The 12,967-nt window shown below is 37.4% G+C and overlaps 1 protein-coding gene across 6 annotated transcripts in view; it reads right to left on the bottom strand.

Annotated features, from left to right (window-relative positions):
• The window catches only part of SLC25A21 (solute carrier family 25 member 21), a 512,298-nt gene that overhangs the window by 374,048 nt on the left and 125,283 nt on the right, over positions 1-12,967 (bottom strand). Inside the window, exon 1 of one of the 6 annotated variants that reach the window (XM_074393421.1) lies at positions 1-12,967. This exon is cut by the window's left edge and continues 21,866 nt beyond it; it is cut by the window's right edge and continues 17,475 nt beyond it. The exons of the other annotated variants lie outside the window; for them this stretch is intronic. The gene's annotated coding sequence lies outside the window, so the exon portion shown is untranslated. 6 annotated transcript variants of the gene reach the window in all.

Consider the following 12,967-nt stretch of genomic DNA (forward strand, 5'->3'; position numbering starts at 1 on the left):
CAATTGATTATTTCAGGAAACTGCTGAGCCAGCCACCACTGGCCCAAGTCAGGACCCCACTGGGGTTATTCTAAAATCCTTCCAGCCTTTTGCCAAAGACACAAGGTAAGATCTGTTGTTTCCACCTTCTTAAGGTCGTTTAAATACATCCACATCATTCCCTCTCCACCCTTCATCTGGTTCAGACAGGCTCCATTCCCTCTACACAAATGTACAGATAATTATCCAGTTGTACCCTTCTGTAATCTACCCCCAATATTACAGCCAATGATCTAAATGAAAACTGCAGATCTAAGCAAACCATTCCTGCTTCAATTCTTGAAGAACTTCCCAGAATAAGGCATAACTCCTTAGCATGGCCCAAAAGACCCTTCAGGATATACCCATTTTCACTATTCCACACATCCCAGTCTGAACTCCAATCATACAGTGTGCTACCTGTAGTCCTCTGTGAGCCCTCCTCACTGTCACCTCTGGGTTTTGGCAAGCCCTATTTGTTCTCCCCAATATGAATTTGCCACCCTCTTAAACTTTCCCAAATGCCTTTGCTTTTTGCCTTTTATGGCTCTTTTAAGACTGCCATCTTGCAGGAAGCTGGCCCTGACTAGTCTCTATCCCTTACAGATAGAAGACAGTGTGCCCTTCCCATGTATTCTGGAAGCTCTCTGTACTTACTCAGACTGCAGCACTCATCACCCTTTCTTTATTCAAATTGCTTGGTCATTTCTCTCATTCTTTTTGTTTTCTTTTGTTTGTTGTTGTTGTTTTGTTTTTTTGTTTGTTTGTTTTTAAGAGACAGGGTCTTGTACTATCCCCCAGGCTGGAGTGTAGTGCCATGATCATGGCTCACTGTAACATCGAACTCCTGGACTCAAGTGATCCTCCTGCCTCAGCCTCCAAGTAGCTGGAACTACAGGTATGCACCATCATGCCAGCTACTTTTTTGTTTATTTTTTTTGTACAGACATGGTCTTGCTATTAATATATTGACCAGACTGACCTCAAATTCCTAACCTCAAATGATCCTCCCACCTCGGCCTCTTGAAGTGCTGGGATTACAGGCTTGAGCCATCATACCCAGCCCTGTCTCTCAAGCTTCTTGAGAAAAGGAGCAGTGCCTTGCTTTTCTTTACATCCCAGCACCAAGAACAAAGTCTGGCACATAGTAGACACTCAAGCAGATAAAGGAACAAATAAAAGTATGTAAAGGAACATAAGCCAAGGAAAAAGATAATTTTCCCCATTTTGTTTTTGATAATTTTTTAAAATACTCAATGTGTTTGGCTTTCCTTTTTCAATAGCCTTATATTCTTAGGTTACCAATATATATAAAATGAAAAGAAAAATACAAAATGTTTAGTCTACTTGTCTTATTTAAATGCAAATCTAAGTATGTTTCTTCTCCAGAAAACTAATAGTAGACCATTATTTCAAACTAAAGGTACTCTTATGTATTCTTACACTGTATAGACATTTCAGTGCAAGTATACCTTGATATATAACAGTAAGGAAATCCTGAAGGATTATAGGTAAGCATATTTTAGGAATAATATAAATATTGAATGTAGCATATGAACTTCTGCCCCTACTATAGGAACACTGGCTTTGTCTAAAGTCATTGATCATTCTCTTTAGTTTTACAAACCCAAATTTTGATGTACATTATTGGGCTTTCTTAAGGTAGATGCAGTCATGGAACACTAAAAACCAAGAGAGTTTAGGCTTGTGAAAAAAAGAAGGCTAAATTTGGAAGCTACATAATGAAGAATGTTCTCCTAACTCTGTCTTGACTTAAATTAAGAAGTGACCTCCAACTTTTTTGGTTTCTAAATTTGTGGCAAAATTCCTAAATCTGAAGATTAAGGTATTAAATTGCCATTATTTCCTCCTGGACAAAACTGCTCTAGATCAATGTCTCCCCAACATTATTCCAACTGAAGAAATCTATTCTCTTTTCAAAATATTTTAGAGGTGATCAATATATATATAAATGTAAAAACATTTTCTGTTGGAGATGAAAAAGGGAGACAGTCTGGTTTCCCACTCTCTTCATCCCACCCATGCTGCTTCTAAAGTGCCAAGAATTCCACACACCATGACTTTAAAACCATTCGTCAGTGAGATCTGCAAGGTCTCCTTTCAAATCTGAAGTTACATGATTCTAAAATATATTAACATTTCTGAGCATGCAGTTATCTAGAAAAGAGAAGCTAAACAGTCAACTCTCTATCTTGTGAATTTCTAGAGAATAAGAAAAGTTTGTGGTATAACAGAGTATAGGTATGTTTTAAATGACTACAGCTATGAAGTAGAGATTTCTAGACATTGTTATCATAGAATTAGTAGATCCTTTAATGTTTTTATAATGATTTTTTAAAATGTATTACTTTCCATTATTTAAGGGACCCTGTGAGGTCACATATAGTTAAATGAAAATGCAAACTACTGGGGAAAAACATTTCAAAATTGGAAGTGAAAAGAGTGGGTTTCTTCAAGAACCACAAAGTAATGACAGGAACTGTTTCAAGAAAGCCCAAGACATTCAGCAACTCAAAATAATGAGCTTCACCCCAGGGTAACAAAAACAAGAACTCATGTTTGTTTGTGTTGCAGTCTCCATTTGGACCTGGAAGGTCAGACTCTGAACAGCCGGGCCATTGTTCAGCATCATTCATCCTGAACCGGTTCTAGCACCTGACTAGGAATTGGAAGCCTGGGTCCTCTATCCAATTTTGTGATTGACTCACTCCAGGGTTTTGAAGTCATAATTTCTCCACTCTAGAGCATCCATGAAATGATCTTTTCCTTCTAGATGATAGAGCCATTATGGAGATTATGTTATCTCCTAGTATTTGGGAATATGCTAAGGATGGTTGTGCTAATACTCTATTACCAGTGTTTTTTGTTTCAATACATAAAAACAACAGTTACCACCTTACCAAGGGATTATTCTGTGCTGGAACCTGTTTTCAGAGTTTTACATAAGCTAATTTGCAGAATCCTCACAATAACCCTGTTAGTGAAGAATATGATGACCCTTATTTTGCATATGAGGCCACGTAATCACAAAGAAGTTGAGCAACTCACTCAAAGTCACAAAGCTGGGCAGGGGCACAGCCAGAACTCCAAGGCAGGCAGTCTGGCTCAAGGGTTCTTGTTCGTCACTATGCTGCAATGCTCCCTCTCCATGGATGCTCTCAAGCTTTCCTAGATCTAGTGCTATGAGGGGTAGAAATGGGAAGACTACAGCATACATGATCTCTTAATTGCCTATCTAATCAGATTAACTAGGTCTGCTCTCACACAATCATGGAGTGTGACACATATTAGCCTTATATTTTTCCTCCACTCCCAAAGAAGCCTGTAATTGCTTCATGTGAAGCAGGTAGCTGGGCAGGGACAGGATTAAGTAGCTTCAAAATGGCATTTTTAACTGAATTGAGCTCTCTCTTTATACGTATTTAGAATAAAAATGGATTTGATTTGAAAATTTTGTTAAATATCATTCATAACAGTCATTTTAATAATACTGTTAAATCCTGAACTTTCTTTTGCTGATACTTTGCAATTAATATCAGAGTGTCAACAAGGTAACAGCTTGAAAAGTGAAATCTGTCACAGATATTCTCTGATTAAGTTTCCATGAAGAAGATTTTGGATTGATTTCTGAAACCTTGTATACACACTCATGATTCTGCTCTACCTCTTTTTTTTTTTCCTCCACAAATCAGAAGTTCTATCACAAGATTGTGCAGGACAGGGGATTTTCAGGTCCCAGCAGAAACAAGAAAACAAAAGTGTGGTGGGTTGTGGAAGACAGCTGCAAATGTTGAACCATTTTTGCCTCACACAACACCCCTGTTTCCTACTCCCCAAAGATCCTCCGAGCTGATCTTAAATACAAGCCAAACAGGACAATGGCATCCGGAACATTTGTCCTTTTCTTAGTTTGTTTTATAACATTACAGTTCAAAGGCCTCTAAGCAACTACTGAGTTGCACTAATCACAAAAAAATCTCTCACACAGAGAGAACAATGAAAAAATTTAACCAGAGTCTTCCTTCTGAGACTTCAATAACTTTTAAAAGTTACAATGAGTCAAACACTTTAGAGAGACATGGGGCTAAAGAAACGCATATTGGTGGGCTTATATTAACCCAAAACCAATGTGGACATCAATTCACATGAAATTTACAAGAGTATACTGCACGTTGGAGGAAACACGGACTGGGTGTCAAGTCTAGATCCTTGGAATATGCAAACAAAACACATTGTTCAGGATGACTAAGACATGTTTTGAAATGTACATTTTGTACACTACCACAAGGATAACAGATATGAATCAACTCCTGTGAAACCTGAACAAAGTTGGAAGTACAAGAGCAATAAGAAAAACATGACCTAAAAGGGGCAATGTAGCAAAGAGCAGACCATGGTCCATTTCTGGAACTTTGCTAAGAGGCAAAAGCAGGAGGTTCTGCCCCTGCTCACCAAACCCAGATGGTAATGCAAAAGTAATTAAGTGAATGCTGAGTAATTTTTTTATCAAACAGCACGATCATTCCAGAAACACAGAAAGTATGTAACATAACAAGAACTATTAAATCAGTCCCAGCAGAGTTTTGAAATGAGTCAGTAAAGAAGTTCACATTGATTAAAAACCAAAATGCAGTCTTAGTGCTTGTGATTTGTTTTGCTCCTAGAAAACAAAAATGTTTTATCTTTATACATATGTGGTGACAGAAAACAAAACCTTTCTTGAATTTCATGCAAAGTAGATGTGGTTTCCAATGCATCACCCACTCCATGCCATCCTCCAAATTATCTTTATTAGGCTTATCAGGGAAAACATCAAGAACAAATTAACAGCACAGAACTGTAGGTGTTCGATTTTATACCACTGATAAAAGAAATCTAGACATGTAAATGTTTTGATTATATTTTTAGGAAGAAAAGCAAATTTAAAAATTAATGCCGCTATCCAGAGAATGAAGATTCTTTCATGTTTTAGACAGAAAAATATTATTCAAAAGCTCCTTTCCAGGTCCATTCACAAAGTTCTTCCATTGTTTACAATGTTTGTATATCTATTTAGGCTCGTTTGAAAAATGACCACTACATCCATTCCTCCCTCAACATATCTGAAAGGAAGCCAAGAAAAACTTTCGGAAAAAATGCTGCCTTTTGAGAATTCAAGAGAACAGTAACACATTTAGATTTTGCAAGATTAAGACAGACCCTACAAATATATATTCCTCCCAGTGGTCATGTCATTCATATGCAAAACCACCACTTTTTAATAACACATAGGTAGGAAATTACTGCCACCATAAACTGGGTTATGTATCTCAATCAACTTGTTACCTAAGGAAAGCTATGGGACTGGGGGAAGGGAAGAGGCAGTACCAAATTCCTACATCTTCCTGGTTTTGCAGTAAAAATATGTACCTGTACACTTTAAGGAGAAAGTGGCACCACCTAAGTAGACCTACATTATTCAACAAACTCAAACATGTAACTTAGAAGGAAAGGGAAGAACTGCAGCTATAAGATAATACTAGAAATAAATAGTCCATCATTACAAAAAGCAAAAAGCTTTTCCTTTAAGGATAGATTAATTCACCCAAACTGAACTCTTAGGCTATAGTGACCTATTCAATCAGAATAAAGAAACACATGGCACAGGCAACTATAGAGATGTCATAAGCCTATGACATCTGACAGTTGGGAGAAGCCTATATTATAAATCTTTGCATAAAGATTCAAAACTTTACTTTGGTGTTAGTTAAAGGGAAAGTACACACCTAAACTCTTTGAGTCTTAGCTTCCTCACCTGTAAAACATGGGTAAGCAAGTCTGTCTGATTGTTCTTGAGAGAATGAAAGGAGCTAATGTATGGTGAGTGCTCAACCTTTTGCAGACTTGAAACTCAGTGGGAGACTTCGATTTAGCCACTGAGACCAATAACTAGAGCAGACTCAACTTTTAGGCTTACCAAAGCAGGCTTAACTTCAAATAATGTGTCCTATTCTAACCTCATCAACTAGTTATATTCAACTCTGACTCACCTGTGGGGATTTGCTTTTTTTTTTCCTCCTCTTAATACAATGCTGAACTACTTTTGCTCCCCCATAAAACCTTGTGAATCAGAAACTACAGGAGTTAACATAATCTTGATTTATTCATTTTTAATCTCCACAGAAGATTATGAAGCAAGCAGCGTTAAGCCTGTCATATGTGCTTGAAATTCCAATATTTCAATACACAGTAAATGAGTTAATCAAGCCAGGAAGTCTACCCAAGAAATAAAATAAAATGAACCAAAAAGACTGAGAGCCATCGCAGATCAAGAATGACATACTGACTGGGCACAGTGGCTCATGTAGCACTTTGGCAGGCCAAGGTGGGAAGATGGCTTGAGCCCAGAGAAATTCAAGACCAGCCTGGACAACACAGTGAGAACCCATCTCTACAAAAATTAAAAATTAGCTGGGCATAGTGGTGTGCACCTACAGTCCTGGCAACTAGGGAGGCTAAAGTGGGAGGGTTGCTTGAGTCCAGGATGTAGAGGCTGCAGTGAGCTGTGATCATACCACTACCCCACAGCCTGGGCAACAGAGTAAGGCCCTATCTCAAAAAGGAAAGGAACAACATACCAAAGAATTATTTACATAATAATTAAAAGGTACACACTTTAGGCTGATGTTGTACAATAGATATATAATAAAACCCAAAATGTAAGCCTATATATGTAATTTTGAATTTTCTAGCAGCCACATTTAAAAAAAAGGTGAAATTAATTTTAATAATATACTTAATTTATCCAAAATATTTTCAGTTTGACAACTATTAAAATTATTAGAGAGATATTTTACATTCTTTTGTACAAAGTATTCAAAATCTGGCATGTATTTACACTTAGAGCACAGCTTAATTTGGACAAGCAACAAGTTCAGTGGTCAATAGCCACATATGGCTAATGGATACTATATTGGACAGTACAGCTGTAGACTGTTAAATATACATGTGTAGCTGTGAATATAGTGAGTGATACTATTTTTTCATAATGCCTGAAAACACTACACTAATATAATTTTTCATACTTCTACAACAGCAACATGGATTGGCTGACATATGAAGTAATAAAGGCAATGACTATTTCCAGAAGCTGCTACTGGGCAGGATTGCAGTACTTTGCTTTTAGTGTGAAGTGTGTTAAAAAGTATTTATGCATGCAAAAATGCTGTACCTTAAGTGAAGTGTTTCAAAATTAATATCCATATATAAGAACATTACACATACACACATATTTGTGTTGTGTTTGTGTATTTCACACATGGCATTTCTATCTAATACGGTATGTAATAGTAAAATAAACATTGATTCTCACAGGAAATCAGGTATCTTTCCTGTATACTCATGTATACAGTAAGTAACTGAACATGATAACACCCTTAATTATCCAGGGATGCATCACACAGAATTAAGCAGTTTTGCATGCACAACAGGGTGAGTAGGGGCTAAAAGCTAGTTCTTTTTCTGCTTACCAAGTTGGTGGGCCACCTTGGATTCTTCTAATTCATCAGCCTAGAGGGACACTTTTTTTCTAATAGAGCGAAACAGTACCACATATTCTAGTGGTTGTCCTGAGTCTTAGAAATGCAGGGAGCATTATTAGAATGCATTCATTTGAGTGAAAGTAGGTAACAGATCTGGCCTATTCTCCACATCTCCCAAGCCAAAGTCATCTCTTCCTTGCTAATACTCAAGCCAAAGTCATCTCTTCCTTGCTAATACTCAACAATGCAAAACCTTGAATTAGTAACAAAGTACTTCTCAGATCCAAGGTAGCTTCCTACAAAATTATTAACCTGAAGCCTCTACTAGTGAAAAGTTTGAAAGGCACACTCTCTGGGCATAAAGCAAATCATTTCAGTCTTCCTAACAAAAAAATCAAGTTTTCTAATTATGTACCTGGTTTTCAAAGTATACTGATTTCATTTCAGACAATAACACAGAATGTTTAATTTTCAGGTTTCTACATCTAAAATAACTACATTTTACACCCCAGTTACTCTCAGTCAATATAGCCTACTCTGTCTTTCCCCACTGACCTTAGTGCTATCTTAAGTTACTTTGTTCATGTATTTGTTTACTTCATTAATATCAAAGATCTCCAGTTGTGTATCAGCTCCAGGAAGAAAGGACCTTTGCCTATCATTCACTGTTTTATTCTCACTCTATAAATCTAAGCACTGCATAAATATTTTTAAAAGTAACTTTCTTAAGAAGTATTCCAGAGTTCTAAATCTCAAAATATCTATTATTAAAGACTATCTGAGGGAGATGGGGCAGAAGAAATACTGTTTGTGATGGCCTGGGGGCTTGGAACAGCATGACTGGTTCAGGAAACTACAAATGGGAAATGTGACTAGGGAATGTACTGGCTTCAATGGAAGGAGAGGGAAGAACTCATTTCACAGCTACAAGAAAATACTAGATATAGTCCATAATTTACAAAAAGTTTTTCCTAGGTTAATTATTTAAGGGTAGATTAGTTAACCCAGACTGAACTCCTAGGCTATGGTGACCTATTTTTACCTATTCAATCAGAATAGGTAAGAAACACATGGTACCAGCAACTTGGGCAATTGGAAAAGAGTTTAATAAAGGGACTACTTACAAATATGGTGCAGGGTTGAAGGAAACCAACAATGGCTACTTCAATACCCTGGGATGAGCAAAGCAGTTCCCACCCCTGAATCTAAAAGGGCAAGAGAGGGACAGAACTCTACAAGGAACAGTCGTATGGAAAAGGCCACCTGATAGGAGCTGTGGTCTTTGACCAAGGGACACAGAGAAACTTGTGTGACCAGGTAGGGAGAAAGAGAGTGGAGAATATGCTGACCTCATTCTCTTTCCACCTGCCTGATCTCCCACCAGGGCTTCCCATTGGTTGAACTTAACTGGAAGCAGAGTAAGAGAGCTCACTAAGCAGTGGAGAGGGCAGTCCGAGAGCACACAGAGCAGCCTGGAGAGCCTGAGCACACCCTGTGAAATTGAAATGCAGTGTGAAAGGGTGGTTTGCTTTATACTGTGGCTTCATGTTCCAATCTTTAGTTAAAACCATGATTTGAAGTATTAAATACATAATTATTGTTGCTGCATTCAAAAGGTAAGTTACATGCCTAATAAATTTCCCTTAATAGAATAAAAACTGAATTCACAGCATTATAGTTCTGCTAAAGTATTTAAATGAAGAACTAAAGAAAGATCCAGAGAGGCAAGTATTTTTTATCATCTAACTTGAAAAGAAACAGTTACAGAAGATTGAAAAATCTGTAGTATAAAGGCCCATAGTTCCAAATTGGGCTATGAATCACAACAAGCTGAAGAGCATTGAAAATTGCAGGTTCCTGGATGCACCAAGCTCGACCCCACTAACTCTTAAGGCAAGAGGCATAGGAATTGATGACACAGATAGATTTTGGAACCAATGTTTTAGAATTTCCCTTTCAAATGTCAAATATCTTGGTTCTTTAAAAAGTGTTTTTATTTTTATTTTTTTTCAGTTATATATATATATATATATTTATATGTTTATATATATGTGTATATATATATGTGTGTGTGTGTGTGTGTGTGTGTGTGTGTGTGTGTATATAGTTGTTGTTGTTGTTGTAGTTGTTGTTGCATTTTAGGTTCTGGGGTACAGATAAAGAACATGCAGAATTGTTGCACAGGTACATACACGGCAATGTTGTTTGCTGCCTCCATCCCCCATCATCTATATCTGGCATTTCTCACCATGTTATCCCTCCCCAACCTCCCTACCCTCTGCTGTCCCTCCCCTATTCTCTGCCAACAGACCCTAGTGTGTGATGCTCCCCTCCCTGTGTCCATGTGCTCTCATTGTTCAACACCCACCTATGAGTGAGAACATGCGGTGTTTGATTTTATGTTCTTGTGTCAGTTCCAGATTCATCCATGTCCCTACGAAGGATACAAACCCATCCTTTTTATGGCTGTATAGTATTCCATGGTGTATATGTGCCACATTTTCATTGTCCAGTCTATCATCGATGGGCATTTGTGTTGGTTCCAGGTCTTTGCTATTGTAAACAGTGCTGCAATGAACACATGTGCATATGTCTTTATAATAAAACAATTTATAATCCTTTGCATATAAATACCCAGTAATGGGATTGCTGGGTCAAATGGAATTTCTATTTCTAGGTCCTTGAGGAATTGCCACAGTGTCTTCCACAATGGTTGAAATAATTTACAGTCCCACCAACAGTGTAAAAGTGTACCTATTTCTCCATATCCTCTCCAGCATCTGTCTCCAGATTTTTTAATGATCGCCATTCTAACTGGCATCAGATAGTATCTCAAGGTGGTTTTGATTTGCATTTCTCTAGTAATCAGTGATGATGAGGATTTTTTTCATGTTTGTTGGCTTCATAAATGTCTTCTTTTGAAAAGTGTCTGTTCATATCCTTCGCACACTTTTGAATGGGTTTGTTTGGTTTTTCTTGTAAATCTGTTTTAGTTCTTCATAGATTCTGCATATTAGCCCTTTGCCAGTGGGGAGACTGCAAAATTTTTTCCCATTCTGTTGGTTGCCAGTTCACTCTAATGATTGTTTCTTTTGCTGTACAGAAGCTCTGGAGTTTAATAAGATCCCATTTGTCTATTTTGGCTTTGATTGCCAATGCTTTCGGTGTTTTAGTCATGAAGTCCTTGCCTATGCCTATGTCCAAAATGGTTTTGCCTAGGTTTTCTTCTAGAGATTTTATGGTGTTAGGTCTTATGTTTAAGTGTTTAATCCATCTGGAGTTAATTTTAGTGTAAGGTGTCAGGAAGGAGTCCAGTGTCTGCTTTCTGCACATGGCTAGCCAGTTTTCCCAACATCATTTATTAAACAGGGAATCCTTTCCCCATTGCTTGTTTTTGTTAGGTTTGTTAAAGATCAGATGGTTGTAGATATGTTGTGTTGCCTCTGAGGCCTCTGCTCTGTTCCATTGGTCTATATCTCTGTTTTGGTACCAGTACCATGCTGTTTTTACTGCAGCCTTGTAGTATAGTTTGAAGTCAGGTATCGTGATGCCTCCAGCTTTGTTCTTTTTGCTTAGAATTGTCTTGGCTATGCAGGCTCTCTTTTGGTCCCATATAAAGTTTAAGGTGTTTTTTTCCAGTTCTGTGAGGAAGGTCATAGTTAGCTTGATGGGGATAGCATTGAATATATAAATTACTTTGGGCAGTATGGTCATTTTCTCGATATTGATTCTTCCTAACCGTTGGCATGGAATGTTTTTCCATCTGTTTGTGTCCTCTTTTATTTTGTGGAGCAGTGGTTTGTAGTTCTCCTTGAAGAGGTCCTTTACATCCTTTGTTAGTTGTATTCCTAGGTATTTTATTCTCTTTGTAGCAATTGTGAAGGCAGTTTGTTCTTGATTTGGCTCTCTTTAAATCTGTTATTGGTGTATAGGAATGCTTGTGATTTATGCACATTAATTTTGTATCCTGAGACTTTGCTGAAGTTGTTTATCAATTTAAGGAGATTTTGGCTGAGATGATGGGGTCTTCTAAATATACAATCATGTGGTCTGCAAATAAGAGACAATTTGACTTCCTCCTTTCCTAATTGAATACCCCTTATTTCTTTTTCCTCCCTGATTGATCTGGCTAGAACTTCCAATACTATATTCAGTTGGAGTGGTGAGAGAGGGTAACCTTGTCTAATGCGAGATTTCAAAGGGAATGCTTCCAGTTTTTTCCCATTCAGTATGATATTGACTGTGGGTTTGTGGTAAATAGCTTTTATTATTTTGAGATATGTTCCATTGACACCTAGTTTATTGAGAGTTTTTAGCATGAAGTGTTGTATTTTGTCAAAGGCCTTCTCTGCATCTATTGAGATAATCATATGGTTTTTGTTTTTGATTCTGTTTATGTGGTGGATTATGTTTACAGACTTGCATACGTTGAACCAACTTACCTCCCTGGGATGAAATCTACTTGATCATGATGGATAAGCTTTTTGATGTGCTGTTGCAATCAGTTTGCTAGTATTTTATTGAAGATTTTTGCATTTATGTTCATCATGGATATTGGCCTGAAGTTTTGATTTTTGGTTGAATCTCTGCCAGGTTTTGGTATCAGGATGATGTTGGTCTCACAAAATGATTTGGGAAGGATTCCCTCTTTTTGGACTGTTTAGAATAGTTTCAGAAGGAGTGGTACCAGCTTTTCTTTGTATTTCTGGTAGAATTTGGCTGTGAACCCATCTGGACCAGGGCTTTTTTTTTTGGTTGGTAGGCTATTAATTGCTGCCTCAACTTCAGCCCTTTTTATTGGTCTATTCGGGGTTTTGACTTCTTCCTGGTTTAGGCTTGGGAGGGTGCAAGTGTCCAGGAATTTATCCATTTCTTCCAGGTTTACTGGTTTATGTGCATAAAATTGTTTGTAGTAATCTCTGATGGTGGTTTGTATTTCTGTGAAATCTGTGGTGATATCCCCTTTATCGTTTTTTATTCCATCTATTTAATTCTTCTCTCTTTTTTATTCATCTGGCTAGCAGTCTATTTTGTTTATGTTTTCAAAAAACAAGCTCCTGGATTTATTGATTTTTTGAAGTGTTTTTTGTGCCTCTATCTCCTTTTTTGGTTTAAAGTCTATATTATCAGAGACTAGGATTGCAACTCCTGCTTTTTTTGCTCTCCAGTTGCTTGGTAAATCTTCCTCCCTCCCTTTATTTTGAGACTATGTGTGTCCTTGCATGTGAGATGGGTTTCCTGGATACAGCACACTGATGGGTTTTGACTTTTTATTCCAATTTGCCAGTCTGTGTCTTTTGATTGGGCACTTAGTTCATTCACATTTAAGGTTACTATTGTTATGTGTGAATCTGATCCTGCCATTTTGATGTTAGCTGGTTGTTTTGCCCATTAGTTGATGCAGTTTC

The sequence above is a fragment of the Saimiri boliviensis genome, chromosome 2, assembly GCF_048565385.1.
Source record: "Saimiri boliviensis isolate mSaiBol1 chromosome 2, mSaiBol1.pri, whole genome shotgun sequence".
Taxonomy (NCBI): domain Eukaryota; kingdom Metazoa; phylum Chordata; class Mammalia; order Primates; family Cebidae; genus Saimiri; species Saimiri boliviensis.